Source organism: Tursiops truncatus, chromosome 9 (genome assembly GCF_011762595.2).
Source record: "Tursiops truncatus isolate mTurTru1 chromosome 9, mTurTru1.mat.Y, whole genome shotgun sequence".
Taxonomy (NCBI): domain Eukaryota; kingdom Metazoa; phylum Chordata; class Mammalia; order Artiodactyla; family Delphinidae; genus Tursiops; species Tursiops truncatus.
The window spans coordinates 82,918,972-82,938,486 of NC_047042.1; the positions used below are offsets into that span (position 1 = coordinate 82,918,972).

At 60.3% G+C, this 19,515-nt stretch overlaps 1 long non-coding RNA gene across 1 annotated transcript; it reads right to left on the reverse strand.

The window, feature by feature from the left end:
• Window positions 1-661: 661 nt before the first annotated feature.
• On the reverse strand, window positions 662-17,762 carry LOC141279571 (uncharacterized). Its single transcript, XR_012334069.1, has 2 exons — window positions 5,526-17,762; window positions 662-4,580 (listed from the first exon to the last, which is right to left on the reverse strand). It is a non-coding gene; the product is annotated as an uncharacterized lncRNA (long non-coding RNA).
• Between the last annotated feature and the right edge of the window lie 1,753 nt (window positions 17,763-19,515).

Here is a 19,515-nt window from a genome sequence, read left to right on the forward strand (position 1 = left end):
GCAGACGGAATGAGATGATGCCGGAAAGCTCCTGGTGCCCACTAGTGATCAAAACCTTTCCGGTTGTGAACAGCAGAAATCCCAGAGGTGCCTGACAAAGACAGACCGGTGTCCTCGGTCTGTCCAAGTTCGCACCCCGCAACAGGGAGCTGCGGTCTCAGGGAGGAGGGCACAGCTGATTGGCCGGCTGAGGTCACGTGTCTGTCTCCGGGCTAATCAGGGATGGGGCGGGGTACCCAAACCCGGCTGTGGGGAATGGGCGGTGGGGGCCTATCCCACAGGTAGAGAAGCCCCATAGGGGCTGGAATATGGGTCCACCAAAAGGGAGTTGCCGTCATTTCCACTGAAGTTGCAGCAACCAGGGAACAGTGAAGCTGGGGTCATAACAGCTTTCCCACTGCCCCTCATTGCCTCTACCAAAGATCCTCCTGAGTCTGAATGTCGTTAGTCCGAAAATTAGGGATCATTGAGTAACTGTGTGCCCATCTCCCCACTCCCGCTATCCCCAATAACCTCGAGGTTTTAAAAAACAGCTTTAATGATATATAATTTACATACTATTAAGTGCACAAGTCAAGGGTCTTCGGTGTATTTACAATAGTGCGCAGCCATCGCTACAATCCAATTTCAGAACGTTATCGTCATCCCCAAAGGAAAGGGGTTCTTTTTAACACTTTTCTCCAAAAATAATTTGAAGCATTTTACATGAAGGATGTATGCAGTGAAATAAGAAAAAAGAATAAATCAAGACCAAATAAAAGGAGGCCACACATTTGCCAACTGTGGAGTCAGCATAGTGATATGCTGAAAATCACCCATCACAGGAGCCACTCTCCTCCACCAGGGCTCACTAAGAGGCGAAAACAGCCCTGTCGCCTCCAGCTGCCACCCCAGCTGGTCCCTCCCCTGTCTGTATAAGACCTGCAGGGAACTGGAGAGGAGCTATTGGGGTCCTTGGTCTTGAGGAAAGTGCTTATAGCTAACAGGATCTCTGCCTTTCCTTTCCCGTCCTCCTTGCCTGCCAACCACGCTCCACCCCCCCGCCCCCATCCTGGAGGATCTGGACCACACCCCACCCCAAACACTGCAGGTCCTGCCTTCCCTCCAAGCATGGAAGAGGGTGAAGTTGAACTCAGGATTGAGACTGAAGCTTCAAATGGTCTGGACTTAATGATGGACCGTATTTACAAAATTATGGAATTCACTCAAAACCTCATTAAGGAACTAGAAGGAAGAGTCAACAGAACATCGTAAAGGCAATGACTGCAGAAAGTAAAACCGCTTTGTATTTAAACCCACCAAGGCAAGATGCCTTTGGTTTCATAAAGAGAAGACACCTCAGACTTGCCGGTCCATCTGTGGCAACGAAGGGCTCTATTTCCACACAAGGAGCGCCTCTGCCTGCATCTCACCTCCCCTGATAATCTCCACAGGAAGCTGTCCTTGTTCTTCTGGTCCTAAAGACTTCCAGCCCCCATCCTGCCCCCATGCCGCCTTCTCAGGAGAGCTGAGGAGGCAGAAGGTAGGGACCTCCAGGGCAGGGCAGGGCAGATAACATTGGTGGGCAGGGGAGCACACACATAAGACCCTCCAGAAACGTCTCTGTTAATGGTGCTGGGCAGGGGGCCCAGACTGGGAAGAGGGAGCCTTCATTGCCACCTCCATCGCCCTCCCCAAGGCCGGCTGCCTCCTCTTCTGGCCGGCCTCTCACCCTGAGAAACCCCAGTGGAGCCAGTGCAGGGGGAGACCTTCATTCCCAGAAGGTTCAAGTCAGGCTTCGGCCAACACTTAGAGCAGAGCTTTGAGAATCCTTATATGGGACTGAGCCACCATCAAAATCCCGTAGCCCACCAGCCCTACCACTGCAGCAATTAACTTTCCAGTATCTGGTGTTTGAGAAAAGATACAGCCACCATGAATGCAAAACTCAGTTTGTAGTTTGTTCATCACAACAGCACTTACACACATTTAAAAAGCTGTGTGTGGGCTTCCCCGGTGGCGCAGTGGTTGAGAGTCCGCCTGCCAATGCAGGGGACGCGGGTTCGTGCCCCGGTCCGGGAAGATCCCAAAAAAAATAAAAAAAGAAGTATTACCCTCAAAAGAGGGAGCCTCCTTTAGGGCTTCCCTGGTGGCACAGTGGTTGAGAGTCCGCCTGCCGATGCAGGGGACGCGGGTTCGTGCCCCGGTCCGGGAAGATCCCAAAAAAAAAAAAAAGTATTACCCTCAAAAGAGGGCGCCTCCTTTAGGGCTTCCCTGGTGGCACAGTGGTTGAGAGTCCGCCTGCCGATGCAGGGGACGCGGGTTCGTGCCCCGGTCCGGGAAGATCCCACATGCCGCGGAGCGCCTGGGCCCGTGAGCCGTGGCCGCTGGGCCTGCGCGTCCGGAGCCTGCGCTCCGCAGCGGGAGAGGCCACAGCAGTGAGAGGCCCGCGTATCGCCAAAAAAAAAAAAAAAAAACAAAGAAGTATTGCCCTCAAAAGAGGGAGCCTCCTTTAGGGCTTCCCTGGTGGCACAGTGGTTGAGAGTCCGCCTGCCGATGCAGGGGACGCGGGTTCGTGCCCCGGTCCGGGAAGATCCCACATGCCGCGGAGCGCCTGGGCCCGTGAGCCGTGGCCGCTGGGCCTGCGCGTCCGGAGCCTGCGCTCCGCAGCGGGAGAGGCCACAGCAGTGAGAGGCCCGCGTATCGCCAAAAAAAAAAAAAAAAACAAAGAAGTATTGCCCTCAAAAGAGGGAGCCTCCTTTAGGGCTTCCCTGGTGGCACAGTGGTTGAGAGTCCGCCTGCCGATGCAGGGGACGCGGGTTCGTGCCCCGGTCCGGGAAGATCCCAAAAAAAAAAAAAAAGTATTACCCTCAAAAGAGGGCGCCTCCTTTAGGGCTTCCCTGGTGGCACAGTGGTTGAGAGTCCGCCTGCCGATGCAGGGGACGCGGGTTCGTGCCCCGGTCCGGGAAGATCCCAAAAAAAAAAAAAAAGTATTACCCTCAAAAGAGGGCGCCTCCTTTAGGGCTTCCCTGGTGGCACAGTGGTTGAGAGTCCGCCTGCCGATGCAGGGGACGCGGGTTCGTGCCCCGGTCCGGGAAGATCCCCCCAAAAAAAAGTATTGCCCTCAAAAGAGGGAGCCTCCTTTAGGGCTTCCCTGGTGGCACAGTGGTTGAGAGTCCGCCTGCCGATGCAGGGGACGCGGGTTCGTGCCCCGGTCCGGGAAGATCCCACATGCCGCGGAGCGCCTGGGCCCGTGAGCCGTGGCCGCTGGGCCTGCGCGTCCGGAGCCTGCGCTCCGCAGCGGGAGAGGCCACAGCAGTGAGAGGCCCGCGTATCGCCAAAAAAAAAAAAAAAAAAACAAAGAAGTATTGCCCTCAAAAGAGGGAGCCTCCTTTAGGGCTTCCCTGGTGGCACAGTGGTTGAGAGTCCGCCTGCCGATGCAGGGGACGCGGGTTCGTGCCCCGGTCCGGGAAGATCCCAAAAAAAAAAAAAGTATTACCCTCAAAAGAGGGCGCCTCCTTTAGGGCTTCCCTGGTGGCACAGTGGTTGAGAGTCCGCCTGCCGATGCAGGGGACGCGGGTTCGTGCCCCGGTCCGGGAAGATCCCACATGCCGCGGAGCGCCTGGGCCCGTGAGCCGTGGCCGCTGGGCCTGCGCGTCCGGAGCCTGCGCTCCGCAGCGGGAGAGGCCACAGCAGTGAGAGGCCCGCGTACCGAAATAAATAAATAAATAAAAACAGAAAAGAAATATCATTTAAAAAAAAAAATCTGTGTGTGAGCTGACTAATGCCTAGATTGTGGCCGGGAAGTTTAAGGAGGTGCAAGAGGCCCCCCACTCCCACCTTGACTGAGAAACCAGCCTAAGCCTGAACTGACACCTGGAACAGGGACATCTGGTCCAGCCCCCTCTAAGGCTGCCATCCCCTGCAGCCCCCCAGCACCTTGGCTAGAACATCTCCAGAGATGGGGACTTAACCCGTCTTAAGTCACAGCCCGACACACCAGTCAGGAAGTTCTGTGAGACAAACAGAATCTGCTACTCTGTAAAGTCTACCCATTGCTTCTGGGGCCACAGAGAACTGTGAAGGTCTCCATGCCTTCAAATACTTGAAAACAGCCTTCACATTCCCACCCAAACCTTTTCATAGCTAAAATCTCCAGTTCCGACATTTCCTAGAGATTGGTGAGCTGTTTCTAATTATAAAGTGGACTAGATTTCCTGAAGGACCCTCCCAGGGAAAACCAAAAAAACTGCATTAAAAAATATATTTTTTAATACCTCTTTAAATGTATCAACGAGCTAGCCCTAAAGTAATCAGTCTGCAGATGGGAACCTGGGTCCCTGGACTGTCACTTATCCAGATCTCTGATGCAGATGCTCTGAAGACTGTACCAGCCCCTGACCAAGGCACAGATATGGTCTTTTCACACACCCTATCCCCTTCCCACCCCACCACGCCCACATGACCTGCTGCAGTCCCTCCTTCAGTGCCGTCCCAGATGAATATGTAGTTAACCAGAGTCGTCAGTGCTTTCTTCCACCTTCATTTCAGCAGTCTGGTCTCCTCCACTCTTGCCCTTGTACAACTGATTTTTCTTCTAACTGAAACATAGGGTTTCACACTTATTCTTCTCAGATGCCAACTTGGTGCTTCTCATCTATCACTCCGTACTGGGGTTTCTCAACCTCTCTTGACATTTTGAGCCCATCATTCTCTGTCGTGAGAAGCTATACCGTGCATTGTAGGGTGTTGAACAGCATCCCTGGCCTCCACCCACTAGATGCTGGTAGCAACCACCACTCCAGTCGTGACAATCAAGTCTCCAGATACTGCCAAGTGTCCCCCAGCGGGGCAAAAATTGCCCCCATGAGGCCACTGTTCTGTCCTGTCCTGGTTGTGTCAATGACATGCTCTGACGGTAGCCTGTGGCCAGTGACTGTGGTGAGAACAGGATCACGTCCTCCAGGCTGAGCAGACTCTGAGGGGTGAGTCCAGGGCTCCTCAGCCTCATCTCCCACTACTCCTTTTTGACTCTTCTGGCCTCTCTTGGCTATGGCTTTGTCCCCCTGTAGCCCACTGCTGCCCGCTTCTCTCTCCATGTGATCCTCTCCTCTAAGGCTCAGTCTAGGTACTGCGTTTACTCAAAGCCCTGCCCTGGGGGCCATTCCTTCCTCTGGGCCCAGTGCCTCCTACCATCTCCACTGCACGGACCTGCCCTCCATCTACATGGCTGTTACTGTACCTGTCCTACCACCCCAGTTGAGCTGTATATGGCAGGACAGGCCCCGTCTACACCCTCCAGCAGCGAGCCCAGCCCTTTGCCGTTAAGGTCCAACAGGAGTATCAGTTGGCTCACTGGAGCACCTCCCTTCGACCTAAGGGGGCTGATGGGCTACCTGTGCCATGAGTGTCCCTCCCAATTGTGGGCAACTGGGGCTCTGGGGTGACCAGGATCCTGGAGGTGCCCAAGGTCATGCAGAGTGTGGAAGCTACAATTCAATGCCCTGTCATTCCAGGGCCTCCCTGTCACATGCCTTGTTACACACCTTGCCGGCCCTGGGCATAAAAGTATGAGTGAGGCTCGGGCCTGGGAAGTGGATCTGCTAGCAGATGCTTTCAGTGAGGCGGCTAGGACTGGGGAAGAGGTGAGTCCCGGGCATTTGGGTCACTGCCAGACCATAGATGTAGATTCAAGGACACCGACAAAGGTGAGGGGCGGGGCAAGACCCCCACGGGGACTCCCCTCCTAGCTGAGCACGAAGGGAAACCAGGAGCAGCGACAAGGTGGCAGGCCAGGTCACAGGGGGCCGGCCTCGTAAACCAGGTAAGGCGCTTGGGTTTATCCTGGGGTGGGGGAGGGGCGGGGTGCGATGGTCAGATTAGCGCTGAGGACGGTCTGGGGAACAGGCTGGGAGGCAGCAGTGGTGACAGTGCCCAGGTGCCCAGGTCCCCTCCATCAGCCCTGGCTATTTCCATCGCCCCGGCAACCATGGCTCCCAGGGTAGGGCAGGACCCTGCAGCGGTTAAAGGGGCCACAGCCCACGGCAGCTCCTTCCCGGCATGCAAAGCAGCATTCATTCGCAGCCTCGGGAGGCAGATGGCCAGGGGTGGGCTTCCCTGCCCCTCACTGAGGTCAAGGCGCTTCATCCACCCTGATCCCGGCTGGCCCATTGAGTGTGAGGATTAATTGAAATCACGAAAATACACATAATAAGCTGCTCAAAGGTGGGTCGCTTTCACCTTGACTAAATCTGCCCAAAGCCCCCCACCCCCCGATTTCCTCAACTCCCCACCAAGGCCCCAGAATAATCCCATTCCTGTCTGCCCTTCCAGGCCTCAAAATTCCCTGGAGCAGGAAAGAGGCCCAGAGTGCTGGATGTGGGCGCCCTGACCTCCTGCTCTGCCCACCTCCTTGGCTTTGATGATAATTTATTCTCATCAGGCCGTTAGCCCAGAGCTTGCCCTGGAGCACCACACAGGGCCTGCGCCCAGCGGACCACGGGCTGCCCCTTGAAGGTGCTTGCGGTGTTATTACTACAGCTCACCCTCGCCTCGCCGCTCACAGGCTTAGGAACAGACTCGTTTAAGGCAGGAGACCCATGTTCGCTCACTCGCCTTCCCAAGGGGTCTGTTTCTGGTTACTCTTCTCGCCCCAATCCAACCTCACCGCCTCCACTCATCCAGACCACCATCTCCCCCTCAGATCAACACGCGGATCAGCGCCCTCACCAGGGACCCGTGCCCGTCTCGTCCCTCCATTCTACCTCCGCCTACTGCAAGTGATCTTGCCAAATCACACACCTGATCACATCCCTTCTCTCTGCCTTCCACGGCTCCCACTACCCTCGGGTTCAAGGACAAACAGCCTCCAAGGCCCTCAACAATGGTCTGCCTTCCAGCCTGGCGTGGTCCCCAAGGAAACCTGCACTTTCTCCAACGGCTCCCTTCCTCCTCCTCTCCCTCATCCCAGTTCCATGTCCCTCATCCTCCAGGGCTCCCACATCCCAGCAAGTGCCCCTCACACCCTTCACACTGCCTGTTCCAGCTGTACACTGTGGTACGCAGTGAGTACTTAATAAACGTGTGGCACAAGGAACAAACCCACGACCTCCCCACGCCTGGCCATAATTCATCAGGTTTTTAAACTCCTACGAAAGGACAGTCCCCTTCTCGTTCTTAAGAGCTATAGGCTCAATGCCCTCTTCTGGGGGACACACGCTCAACAGCCTTCTTCTCCCTCAGACTTCCTCACTCGGCCCATCTCTTCCTGAAAGGCTGCAGCTGCATGGACCAGGGCAAGCCTAGAGCGGGCTGCCTGGCGATGCCCACCATCAGCCTCAGTGTTTGGAACCTCTGACAACCCTCTGAGGGTAGGTGAGAGGGAAAGACAGCTAGAGCTGCAGGGGATGGGGTCTTCCCAGAAATGGAAGGCTGGCCAGGCCTGGAGCTGGGGAGCAGGGGGGCAGGACCTTGCATTTGTATGGCTCCCCGTGAGTCAGAAGAGGCAGGCGCGCACGCACACGCTTGGAGCTCTAGTCCAGCTGCCCCCGAGCCTTCTGTAGGCACAGAAGGTTTCCCAACAGCCACGCCTCACCCCACTCTCCCACCTATCCTGACCCAAGCCACGTCCTTGACCCCGTGGTCTGTCTCAAGGAGCTCCTGCTGCAACCAGGCTCTGGGAAGGCAGGTGCAGGCTTTGTTACCAGACTCTGAGGCATCAGCAGCCCATCCACCCAGCACAGAGCTGCAGCTGGAGGCAGCGGTCCAGCCCACGGGCCACCAGCTCCGCAAGGAGCCAGTCCCGTACCATGCAAGCCGCTTAAACATCACATCTCGGGGGCCTTTGTCCCATCCGTCTGTCCCTCCACTGCCTCAGGAAGATTACTGGATGCCTGTGGATGGACAGCCAGCCCTCCCTCTGCCCTCATACCCCCAGCCAACAGCCCAATGGGAAGACCTGCTCTCAGTGTGGAAGAGGAGATCCTCCCCAGGGGCCTCAAGAGCCCACCCTGAACAGGGCCTCCGACGCAGAGAGTGAAGAGGCTCATCACCTCGAAGAGCCATGAGGGCACCGGAACCCCAGCGTTCCCTCCTTCCTAAGCCCGGCACCCCACCCACCCCCTCACCTCGGCCGGGACCGCAAGCTCTCTCAGTAGCTCCAAGGGCCAGAGAACAGCTTTCCCGCTGATTCAGAGACCTGTGACCTCAGGGGGATGCAGGGAAACACCGAGTGTCACTTCCAGCTGCACCTGCCCTCTGCCACTGCCCGGTGGTCTGCGGATCCGAGTCCCCTCTGTCCCAGCGGGGCAGCAGGTCCTGGTAGCGCGTGGGCCCTCCCTCGGCGGCTGGCTGCAGAGTTGCTGAGCCCTCGCACCATAGTTGGCAAGTCTAGAACCACCGGATCCCAATACCTCACCAGTGTGAGTTCTACCATTGCCAAAAACAGTGGGAGGCAAGCGGCGGCAGACCCGGGACCCCGGAGGCTGGGGAGGCCGAGGCCTGTGCTGAGGGAAGAGACAGGGACAGTTAGTGAGGTCCGGGGAGGGCCAGGAGGGAGGCACCCTCCCCACAGCTAGGACGACGTCACTATGTCCTTCTTCCTGGTGGCTGCCCTGGTGTGGGAGCCCAGCCCCTCCTCGGTCCCTCCCTCTCCTCGCAGTCCCTGTGCAGTCCCACTGGACAGGATGGAGGGGACATGGAGGGGGCAGCCATTAGGACCCAGCCCAGGCCTCGAGGCTATGCCCACCTGCTCTCGGGGGAACCCCAGGCCGGGTATCTCTACTCCAGGCCACCAGCAAGGGGTTCAGCAGGGGACAGGTGTGCCGCAGGGGGTGGGGGGAGTTCAGGGACTGGGGCACCTCTCTAAACCTGGGAGTCCTCTGCCTGGGCTCTAGAGAAGAGCCAGCTAAAGTGGCAGAGCTTTGCCGTTTACCAGGCACTCCGTGTCACTGGCCCATTTGATCCAGGAAGACCCCTCCATGGCAGTCCCTCCTTCCGCAGGGAGGCAGGCGAGTTTCTGTACATAATACTCTTCCCTATCAAGCCCCGAAGAGGCAACCCGCTCCACTTGCTGCCGCCTCTTCCCTGAGGATGGTCGTGAACACCTGGGCGGGGCCTTCCACCCACGACTGGGCTAGGGTAGCCTCTGGGTGCACTGACCTCGCTCATCTTGGCCAGTCAGTGGCAGGAATGGGCCAGGCCAGAGCCAGCTTATCCCATGTACACAGCATTCCATGTACACCAAGGAACCCACCACATACACCCACACCAGCCCCTCCACTCCATACACCGTGGAGGGTTAGGGCAGTCTGGTTCCCCAAAGTAGCACCTCCTCAGGCCTCCAGGTAACTTACCCCAAAGACAGCACACACCTGTGCCCCACATCCCCCAGATGTAGTCAGGTCCTTTCCTAAGGGGTGTTGAAGCCCCTTAGGTCCTCACGTCTTTAGTCCACATGGCAGCCCAGCCTTCCAAGGCTGGAAGGATCTATTTGCCCTAAAGGCCCCTGGCCAGTAAGACCAAATCACAGGTGGGCCTGTTTCCAAACCAGAAGCCCAGGCTGGAGAAGCAGCCGATTCCATCCCACAGGGCTGTGGCCCTCCGCAGGGGCCGGGAGACAGCAGCCCCGCCACTGGGAAGAAGAGAGATGCACACAACAGAGCCAGGCCATCCTCAGCTGTGACTCACCGGGACAGATACCCCTCTGGGGAGGGGGTGCCTATAGCTCCGGGCGGGGCCAGTGGGCCTGCCTGTTGGGAGAGGCTCCCCTGCGGAGAGAAATCTGCTGGATGGTGAATGTCACAGCGCTGAGCAAGGGCACGGCTTGTGGGCGTGGGTAGCCCTGTTGGAGGCACCAGAGCAAACGGGGCTGTTGGTCCCAGAGAATTGCCCAGGCAGCGACTCGGCCAGGAGGCAGGCTCCCCCGGGGGCTCCCAGAAGAGTGTGTAGGTGGGCAGGGTCGCGCCCTTCCCATCTGCAGGGGCCACACCGCAGTGAACGCCGTTTTGAGAGGGGGGGCCTTCTCAGCCACGGGCGCACCAGCCCGGCAGCACTGCGGCCCCCACGGGCAATCAATGGAGCCGGATCGCATTTCGCGGAGCCAGGGCAGGGACTGGGATAATGGCCGGGACTGCCTACGGAAATGGAGTGCGGGGGAGGGCGGGGAGTCAGGAAAATCCACCTCACACAGCCCCTCCAGGCAGCTGCCAGCTCCAGCGGCTCCAAGCCCCCCGGGCGAGGGGCCCCGCACTGGGAGGCAGACACCCGGGAGCGGCTGCTCTTGAAAAACACCCGAAACCAGAGCAAAGTGCTTCCCAGACACCTTCCCACTCTGACAAGAAAATGCTTTCAGCTGCAGCGGGAGAGACTTAAGTCAGACCGTAGGAATTCCTGTGGGGCACAGGGCGTTGGATGGATTAAACATCTCCCAGACTCCGAGGTTCCTGTTGAATGGGTAAAACCTTTTGCCCATTTCCCCTGGGAAACACGCAAAGGATTCAGGCCCCATTGTACAGGGTGGTGAGGAACAAAGGCGGGACAGACGGGTGGGGAGGCAAAGGAAAGCCTTCCCCCTCCACCCCAAACTGCCAGGAAATTGATCTCGGGGAGGAGAGCCGGCTGCAGGGGTCCCATCCTGGGGTCATCACTATTGTGGGCGAACTCATCTCTCAATCCAGAAGTGAGGGGCTGACTGAAACTAATTGGGGCCTGCGGTCTTCCCCGGGGACCCCTGAGCTGGGCCCCCAGAGGCAGCAGGGCATGGAGGCTGGCTGGAGACACAGAACTGGTCCCTCCACCCCCTAACTGGCACCTGCTAGGCAGGGCTCAGCAAAGGTGCCCACCTGGGCAGGTGTGAGGCACAGAAGCAAAGCCACGGGAAGAATTGGAGCCCAGCTGCAGACCACCCGGGATCTGAGGGGCAGCTGCAAGGGCCACCCTCCAGAAGTCCCAGAGATGCTCTGTCGCACCCAGTGGGCTTCCAACGCCCCTGCTGGCCAGGGGTCACTCCCTTCTTCCCTGCCCCTCAGACCTAGAGCCCCGAGCTCTGGCAGGGAAGCTCTCCGGCAGGTCAGCCATTTTAGGCCTGGAGCAGAGACAGGGAGAGCACCGGCCAGCCCGCCCCGTGTGGGGCTGGGCTGTCAGAGGGGAGATCCAGCTGCAGGGGCAGCTAACCAGGGCAGAAGTCCCCTTCCCCGTCTACCCTGAAATAAGCCAACAGCTCCTTTTTTCTGCAGGGCTCGTAAGAACTGCTGCATGGCACTACCATCACCACACCCAGGAGGAACTAGGAAGGGGCTCCTCCCTGCTGGGAAACAGGCAGGGAAATGGGCTGGCCCATCCAAGGTGGTCCTGAGGGGCGGTTGGGAGCAGCCCATTGGATCCAGCTGTCCTCCACTGACAGCCTCAACCAGGCATCCTCCCCCCACCACTCCCTGGCCCAGAAACCAAAATTGCCTCTTATTTTGGCTCTTGCTGATACAGACTAAGTCACCAGCCCTTGCCTGAGGCTCACCCCTCCACGGAGAAGCAGCTCCGTCAGGGACAGGGACAGTGACTTCAGGCCTGACAGCTCCCAGGTGCTCAGTATCCCAGGTCAGCTGGCAGGCCTCCTGGGTCCGGGCCTCTCAGCCTCAATGTCTGCTGTCTGGGGGCATCCTCGGGAGCCCAGGCCGATAGGTTCAAGAGCTGAGGTGCCTGCAGGCCCTCGGGGCCCACAGCACAAAACCCATCAATGGGGCTGACCCCACCCACGTTGTGGCTGGTGGCTGAAGTACCACTCATTGACTGGGCTCTTCAGCCAGGCCCTTCCCTCTCAGAGCCTGGTACCCTGTCCGTAACATGACTTTAAAAATCCCACACCCCACAGGGCTAGGGCTGTAGTGGAGATCAACGAGATGACTTATGTGATGTCACCTGATACACCAACGACAGCAAAGATTCAATAATCAAAGCCCCTACCCAGGGAGCCAGGGAGCCACATTCCTGTCTGTGGTGTGTGAAGGGGACCATTGGCCTCTGTCCCAGAAACTTCCAGAGGCAGGGCCTGAACCACACTCCAACTCCAAGCTCACCAAGTACCCTGCTCTTAGCGCTATCCAGATGACGCAGTCCATGGCAGGCGCTCCCCCAGGGACAACAGCCCCCCGCAAACACCCAGCCTGATCTCAAGGCCACCCCAGTGCCAGGAGCTGCCTCCCTCAGTTCCTGCAGCAGAAGGCCAGGCCCTGTGCTGCCAGCCCAGGTCTCACCCCAAGGGTGTGCTGGGAGCCGAGCTGAGCCTCTCCAACCCATGGCACCACCCAGGCTGGCCCTACAGATGGTGACCCACCCCCTCCACCGCCGCAGGCAGCCCCATCTGCTGGCCCAGCTCAGATTGCCGGGCTTCCAGCTCTGCTGTGGCCCCAGGCAGTGTAAGGCGATCTGGCTGCCCACGGGCCATGGCCCTCGCGGCAGCTGAGCCAGATGGGCCAGGGAGACAGCGAGGAGCGTTGGGGCCCGGACACAAGATGCGGGGGGAGGTGAAAGGCTGCAGCATCCCGCTTCTCCCATATTGGCACTGCACATGATTGCTCAGAGCGGAGAGACACAAGCAAAAATGTGCTAGTGCCAAAATCGGCCAAGCAGATGGTAGTGGTGCGGACCCTCTGGGGACCCGCTGGAGGGGCGGGTGTCTTAAGCATCCCTGCACTCCCTGGAAGAAGCCCGTTTCCGACGTCCAGGCCCACTGCGGAGGCCAGAGTGGGGTGAGGTGCTCCCGAGACACTCGCGGATCTGTCTCTGCTCTGTTTATGGCCCTTCGGTAATTCACTGACTGAGACTGTTCACAGTGAATTCTACCAGTGCCATACACAGAACAGGAGTCGCACTCTCCAGCCTGCCGACCCTGTGGAGAGACTCCCGCTCCCAAGGCCCAGCCTCCCACCCCTGCTTGGCAGCCCCCGCAGCCCACACCTTCACAAGCCACTCAGCGCAAGCTGACCTTTGGGGAGACAATGACAGCAGGGGAGAAGGGCCGAACGCCTGGCTTTGAAAAGGGTGGGGGAGATGTCCATATCAAGGTGTTTCCTGTCTCGACCTGAGAGCCCACCACAGCCCCTGTCCCATCCCCCGGCCCACCCTGGCTCAGGCTGGGGATGGAGTAAATCCAGCTCAGAGCAGCCAGCAGCTGCCCAGAGCCTCCTCTCTGCCCGTCACGCCAGGACCCGAACGAACAGTGACCAGCAGGACATCCACGGCACCTCTCCTGGCCTGAGCATAGACACCAGCAGTCCTGTTCCAAGAGGCCTTGGTCTCCACCATCCTCCATCCCCAGCCTGCCCCGTAATGGCAGAAAGAGCCCCAGGGGGCAAACCAAACCTGCTGCTCCCCGGATTCCCATCCCAAACCAGATCAGACCGTGAACTGCCCAGGCTGGGCATCTCTGCTTCTGGCCTGTGGCTAGGACCGAGGCAGGAGAAGGCCAGGATAGGAGGGCAGGTGGGCCGGAAGACCCACGGCCAGGCAGGCAGCACGGAGGGAGCTAGAGGCACAGCTGCCCTCCAGCAAGGGGAGACGCTTCTGGCTGGCTCTGAGGGAACTGAAGAGGAAAGCAGAGGCGAGGGAGGGGCAAGGAGAGGTTGCATCAGTGGTTGCCAGAGCAGCTACCTCGAGAAGTCACTGTGGCGGCTCCTGCCTCTGGTGCCAGGAGCCCTGGGAAGGCGGAGGAAGGGAGAGAGGGTCGGCCCCAGGGGAGCTGGTGCCCAGAGGGCTGGGGGCTCAGCAGAGCAGTAATTCGGCCTACTCCGGGGCAGCCTGGAGCCCAGAGGCACAGTGGCTAGAAGAGCCCCAGCGTTGTCTGGTCTGGAAACCCTGAAAACCCCCTGGCAATGCTTCTCCCAGTGACCTCAGGGCTGCTTGCACCTACGCCAAGTTCTCACCCAACTCTGCCCCAGTCACCTGTGCCCAGGGGGGCCCAAATCACTGCTCTACGCTTCACCCTCCCCACCCCCAGGTACTCCCCAGTCCTGCCTCAACACATCCCACTGCTGGGCTCTGGTCTTCCAGAAGCCAGCCCAGCCCGGTGGGAAGGAGGTTTTTAGAAGTCACTGCCTGGCAGTCTGTCTCAGTGTCCCCCACTACAACTCTGAACTCTGCTAAAGAAAAGAAGAGACAGGGTATCTCCCAGCCTGGGGGGCGGGAGGGGGGTTTGGGGAAGCCGTGTTAGCAAAGACAGTGTGTCCAGGGGAGGTAGTTTTCAACGGCGCCCTGGGTGTAACCTGCAGACTCAGGCAAGGGGCCGTTGAAATGCAGATTAGGAGGCCCACCCACAAATCTGCATGTTAATAGGAACCCAGGCCACTCCACTGCAGGGGATGCAGATCCTCTTCGAGAAATGTCCGGGAGCTCTTTCCCAAGGCCTCCACTCTAAGCAATGAGAAGCCTTACCTGGGGTATTTAAACAGAACCCCGAATTCCTTTTTTCTTTTCTCTGGGGGGCAACACTGGGCATTAGCCTGGCACCAGGCAACGAAGGAGCAGGCAGAGGTCTGGGGAGAGGACTGTAGTCATGGATCCTGCTCCCCCCAGCCCTGGAAGTAAAAGCAACCACAGGTAAGGGCGCCATAACAGGTCCCCAGGTTCTTAGGTGCTCTCCTGACTAACGGGGCATCTCTGGAGACACGCGGTCTCCGTTTTCCTCATCTTTGCAGAGAACAGCTTACAAAGCCAAATCCCCTTCCAGCCTCCATTTCTCAGCGCAGACCTGGGCAAGGCTCCTCCCCTGCGCTTGCCTCACCCCTGCTAACGGGAGTGCGTCAGGCCCCAGTGCCGCAGTGCCTGGGTGGCGCCGCGACTGCCACCCCCGCTGGGGTCAAGCCCCAGGGCCCTGCAGTACGTCTCCAATTTCAACTAAGGTGGGCTCAGGCCTGGCCCCCGGGAAAGCAGGATCTCCCCGCTCTGTGGAAAATGGGGGGGCAAGGAGAGCTGGGAGGGTCGTAAGCAACAAAAATCTCATTTGAAAAGTCAAGAGGGAAAACTGCGGTTTGAGGGGGTCATCGGAGCCACCCCCTCTTCCCTCCCTGGGGGGCGGGGTGGGGGGGACGACACAGCCCTGACCTTGAAATCCAAAGGCACAGAAATCCACTTCTGGGAGTGGGAAGATGAAGATAAGGTCCCTGAGGAGGCTGGTCCCCATCTCCCACCCTGGCCGTGAGTGAGCTCCTGGCAAAGAAAAGAACACCCAAGGGCTGGCGCAGGTCAAAAGGAGAGCTGACCTGCGGGGGGGCGGGTGAGGGGGGCAGGTTGACACCAGTGCCAGCAAACTGCCCAAAATACTTGAGGGTCTCCTGTATCCTACACACCCTACAAGGTCTCTGCTGACAAACCCCTTCCCCGGTGGTCTCAGCCCCACCATCCTGCACTGTACTAGGACCTCTTGACATCCGAGTCTCACTTCCCCTAGAGGTTTCCCTCTCTCAGCGCAGGTGCCCTGGAGCACAGAGCAGGTCCCATGTTCCCCTCCTGTGCTAAGGGCTCCTGAGAGGTCAAGAGGCCGAGCCCTCCGAGATTCCGGGTCTTTGACCATCCTAAAGCCCCCAGCCTCTCCCCTTGACTTCTATACAGTGATTCTGGAGTTCCGGATCCCAGCTGCGCTACCCGCTCCCGGCAGCGACGGGGTCTCCATCGAATGTCCCCGAGGTCCAAGGGGCTGGAGGCTAGGAGTGTTTGGGGCCCCCGGACATGCCACAGACGCGGTACCTGCCGCCGTTTCTCCCCATGAGGTCGCAGGGGAGGGGCCCAAAGCTGCTTTCCTCGCTGTCCTGGACGCCAGTGCACCCACCATTAACACGGTGGCAGGAGTTGTGTGGGCTCAAGCCAGGAGCCACTGCGCCCCATTCACCCACTTCGTAGAGGAAAAGGCATAAACAAAATTCTTACAAGCGAGACCGGTACCCCGGAATTTTTTCTTCTTTGCATAAGACCGACTCCAGAGGCTCCCCCTTCCCTCCCAGTAGCAGGGCCAGGGTCTTCAGTGCAGGAAGGGGCGGTCATGAATGATAAAGAGACAAGCAGCGGAGGCTGCAGGTCAGCAGCCAGAATTTGAACCGAGAACCAACCTCACGGGGAATGTGCTGGCCGGCTGCAGCTAAGAGCTGGGCATGGGGCCACCACGTTCCTTTGGGTGCGCTCGGTCCACAGACAGGATAGATTTCTTTCTCGGCTGGGAGACCTGCCGACTCGGTGCCCGTTGGGCCCACTGCGGGCTGGGCAGAGGGTGGTGCGCACCCGGTTGAGCCCAGTGACCCCCCCCCTCCCCCGAGAACCAGGGGTATAATGCAGACATCCGCCACCTGGCCCCCAGGAGGAAAATCGGGCTTTTAATCCTCAAGAGCTTTGCAAAGCCGGGCAGAATGCAGAGAGGCTCGGTCCTCACCTAACCGATGGGGGTGGCGATGGGGGTGGGGAGAGGTTGATTAGGGCACCGCCGGCTTCCAGTTCCTAATCTCTCTGAGCCAGTATTAGCACCCCCAGCCCCTGGAGGGTACGTCTATACACAGCGTAGGGATGCCAGGGCTGGGGGAAGGGAGAGTGAATGGCTCAGCCTGGAGGGGGCCACGGAATGGGGCGATCCCAGACTCCGGGGCGGCACCTTCCCAGCGCAATCCGTAGGATGCGCTCACCGGTGAGGCGCTGGAGACGCGCCGCCCACCCCAGAGCAGAGCTCAGGGGCCTCGGGTGCTCCTAGAGCAAACAGGGATGGGAGTAGGGGCAAGGGGGCAGAATGTCTCAGCCGCGTTCTCCGAGGCTCCCAGGATGGGTGGCAGCGAAGCAGAAGGTCCGAGAACTGCTTGCCCCCTGAGACTGGGCGGGGCCACCCCGGGGCCACAAAAGTGGTAACGACTTGCAGTGATGCCCTGAGAAGGGACTGAAGAAACTAATTCTCAGAGCAGGAACTCCCTCCCGGCTCTGGTTTGCAGCCCTCCTCTCAGCCTTGCGCTTCCCCCGGAGCCCACCAGGGCGGCGAAAAGCCTACATGACCCCCGCTCGATTCCCCAGGGAGGTGCGCGGGCCCGCGCCGATCAGCACCTCGCTAAACACCAGCCGCCCTCAAGCCGCGCTGCCGCCCCAAGTCCGGGGCACAGCCCTGGGCTCACAGCAATCTCCATTGGGGGACCCGGGACCTCGGGGTCGCGTGGGCGACTCCGGAAGGCGCGCGAGAGCCAGGAGGCCGCACTGCCGCGTCATCCCCGAAGGCCGCCCGCGCCGGGCAGCCCCTGCCCGCCCGGCCACCCGCCCGCAACACGGGTTCTAGCACTGCTCGCCCCAGGGCGCCCGCCTCCACCTTCTCTTCCTCTCCCGGCGCTGGCTCCACCTGGCCCCGCCCCGGACACTCACCTGCGCCGGCTCCGAGCTGGGCGCACCGCCGCCTTCCAGCTCCGCGAGGAGTCCATACCGGAGAAACAAGGCAAAAAGTACGCTGGTTCGGAGCGGGCCAATGGACGGAACCCAAGGCGCGCCCGGGCCGCACCGAAGGCGGCGCCCCGAACCTCCACAGCGCGACGCTGGAGGCGGCGGCGCCCGAGCGCGGAGCCCGGCGGGGGAACAAAGAGGAGCCGGGATGGGGCCGCGCGCTTCCTGGGTGTCGGGTGACCGGTCTGCTGGGGGAGGCCCCGGCCCGGCCACCTGAGGAGGAGCCGCCTCCGCGCGGCAGGCGGGGTAGGGCAGGAGAGGCATGGGGGCCCCGAAGCCCGAGGAAAAGTGTGCGCAGGGTGCCCTGGACGGCGAGGCCAGAGAGGCTCGCAGGCTCCGGCACAGAGGTGCAGGGGCTACGCCGAGTGCAGAGATAATGACTCTGGGAGGGTTTACCGCCCCCTGAGCCCCGCCCGCCCCCTGCGCCGCGCCATTGGCTCAGGTGCCGTGAGGCGGGGGAGGGGCAGGGGGCGGGCCCGGGATGATTCACCTTGAATGTGGCTCCGGTTGGTGCACAGCGCAGGGAACGCCCGACAGGGACTGCGGAGACGCCGGGAGCCCCGCCTGCTCGCCCAACTCGTCCGGGTCCGGACACAAGGGGTCTTGCCGTCCGCCCTCTCTCCTTGCCTCCTGCCTTCAGGCCGGGGTGCAGCTGGCCGAGGTGCGCCCCAGCGCCCTGCCACCCCACCGCCCTCTGAGCCGGGAGCTAGCTGAGGTGTGTGTAGCGTAGAAAGCAAGCTTGGAAATCCGATCCTGGACTGGGGGAAGGGAAGTGCGTTTGGAGCTGGGACGCACTGTGGGGCCGCTGGACGGATCTCCGCACTCTCCCCCGCAGAAAGGTGCGCAAGGCTGAGTTGTCTCAGTGGACCCGCCGGGGGCGCAGGGCTGGAGTGGGTACGAGGGGCTTACGCCACGGCCTCACCCACCTGCGCTCGGGCAGCTCTGCGGCCCCACAGGTGTCTGGCCACTGCCGCCGCCGTGAACAAAGGCTGCCTGTCCCAGAAGGGGGAGGGGAGGGGAGCCGCCCCCAGACCCGTTCCCATCCCCCTTCCTCCTCCCCCCCCACAGCGGCAATGGCTCCCCTAGGAGGGGGCGGGGCGGGCAAATGCTGGGGCGCGGGCGTGGATTAGATCCTTTTCAGCCGTCCTTCGCTCGGACACCAGCCGGAGCATTCCGAGGGGCGGGGCAGGGGCTAGGAGACTCCCGGGCTGTCAGCGCTGGGGTGGCCTCTTCCTCCCTCCCCAGCATCCTGAGCACCCGTGCGCCCCCACCCCCTGCTGTTTTGGGCGCCCTTCCCTGTCTCAGCCCCGCCTGGCTGCCCCAGACGGCAACCACGGTACAAAACAAGATTAAAATAAAACGTTAATCCGACCTCCTCCCGTTTAGCTCCTAGTTCTCCTGATCGACCCCTGAATGTCTGGCGGTTGAGAAGCCCCTAAAGATGAAGGTTCCTGGCCCCATCAAATCTAAAGGTCTCTTGTATTAAGATGGAAGACCGTTAGCACCGTGCCCTGGGCTCGAGCGAAGGAAGGGAGTAGGCAGTGGTGGTGGGATGGGGGTGGAGGTCTACGGTCCTTCCCACCTCCGCCCCTTCCGTGCCGGGAGGGGCCGAGAGTGCTCGTGCTGATACGAACCCTTCAATAGGTCCGACTTCTGGGTGGGGCCTGCTCCAGCCCTGGTTGTCGCAGCCAGAGGAGGAGGCAAGACCCCCACCCCAGGTGCGCTGGCCAGGCGAGTCGCGCAGCCTTGTTGTCGCTCTCAGCGCAGCCAGAGATGGGGCGCAGTGCGCCAGGGCCGGGACTGGGGAGATCAGGCGCAACGCACAGGGCCCAACAGGCCAAAGCGGGAAGGTGATTGGCTCCACATTAACCCCTCCCCGGCCCGCACGCATTCCCTCACCCAGCAAGGTCGCCCTGAACTTCCCTAGCTGAGTCCCCATCCGCGCCCTACCTGGTCCCCGAGGACTGTAGGATGCTGGGTGGTAAGCTCGCGGTGTGCCTGGGACCGCAGAGCGGGAGCGCAGGCCCTGCCGGCTTCGAGTGGCCCCCGCAGCCTGCAGCGCCCCCTTTATAGCGCGCGCCCCGCCTC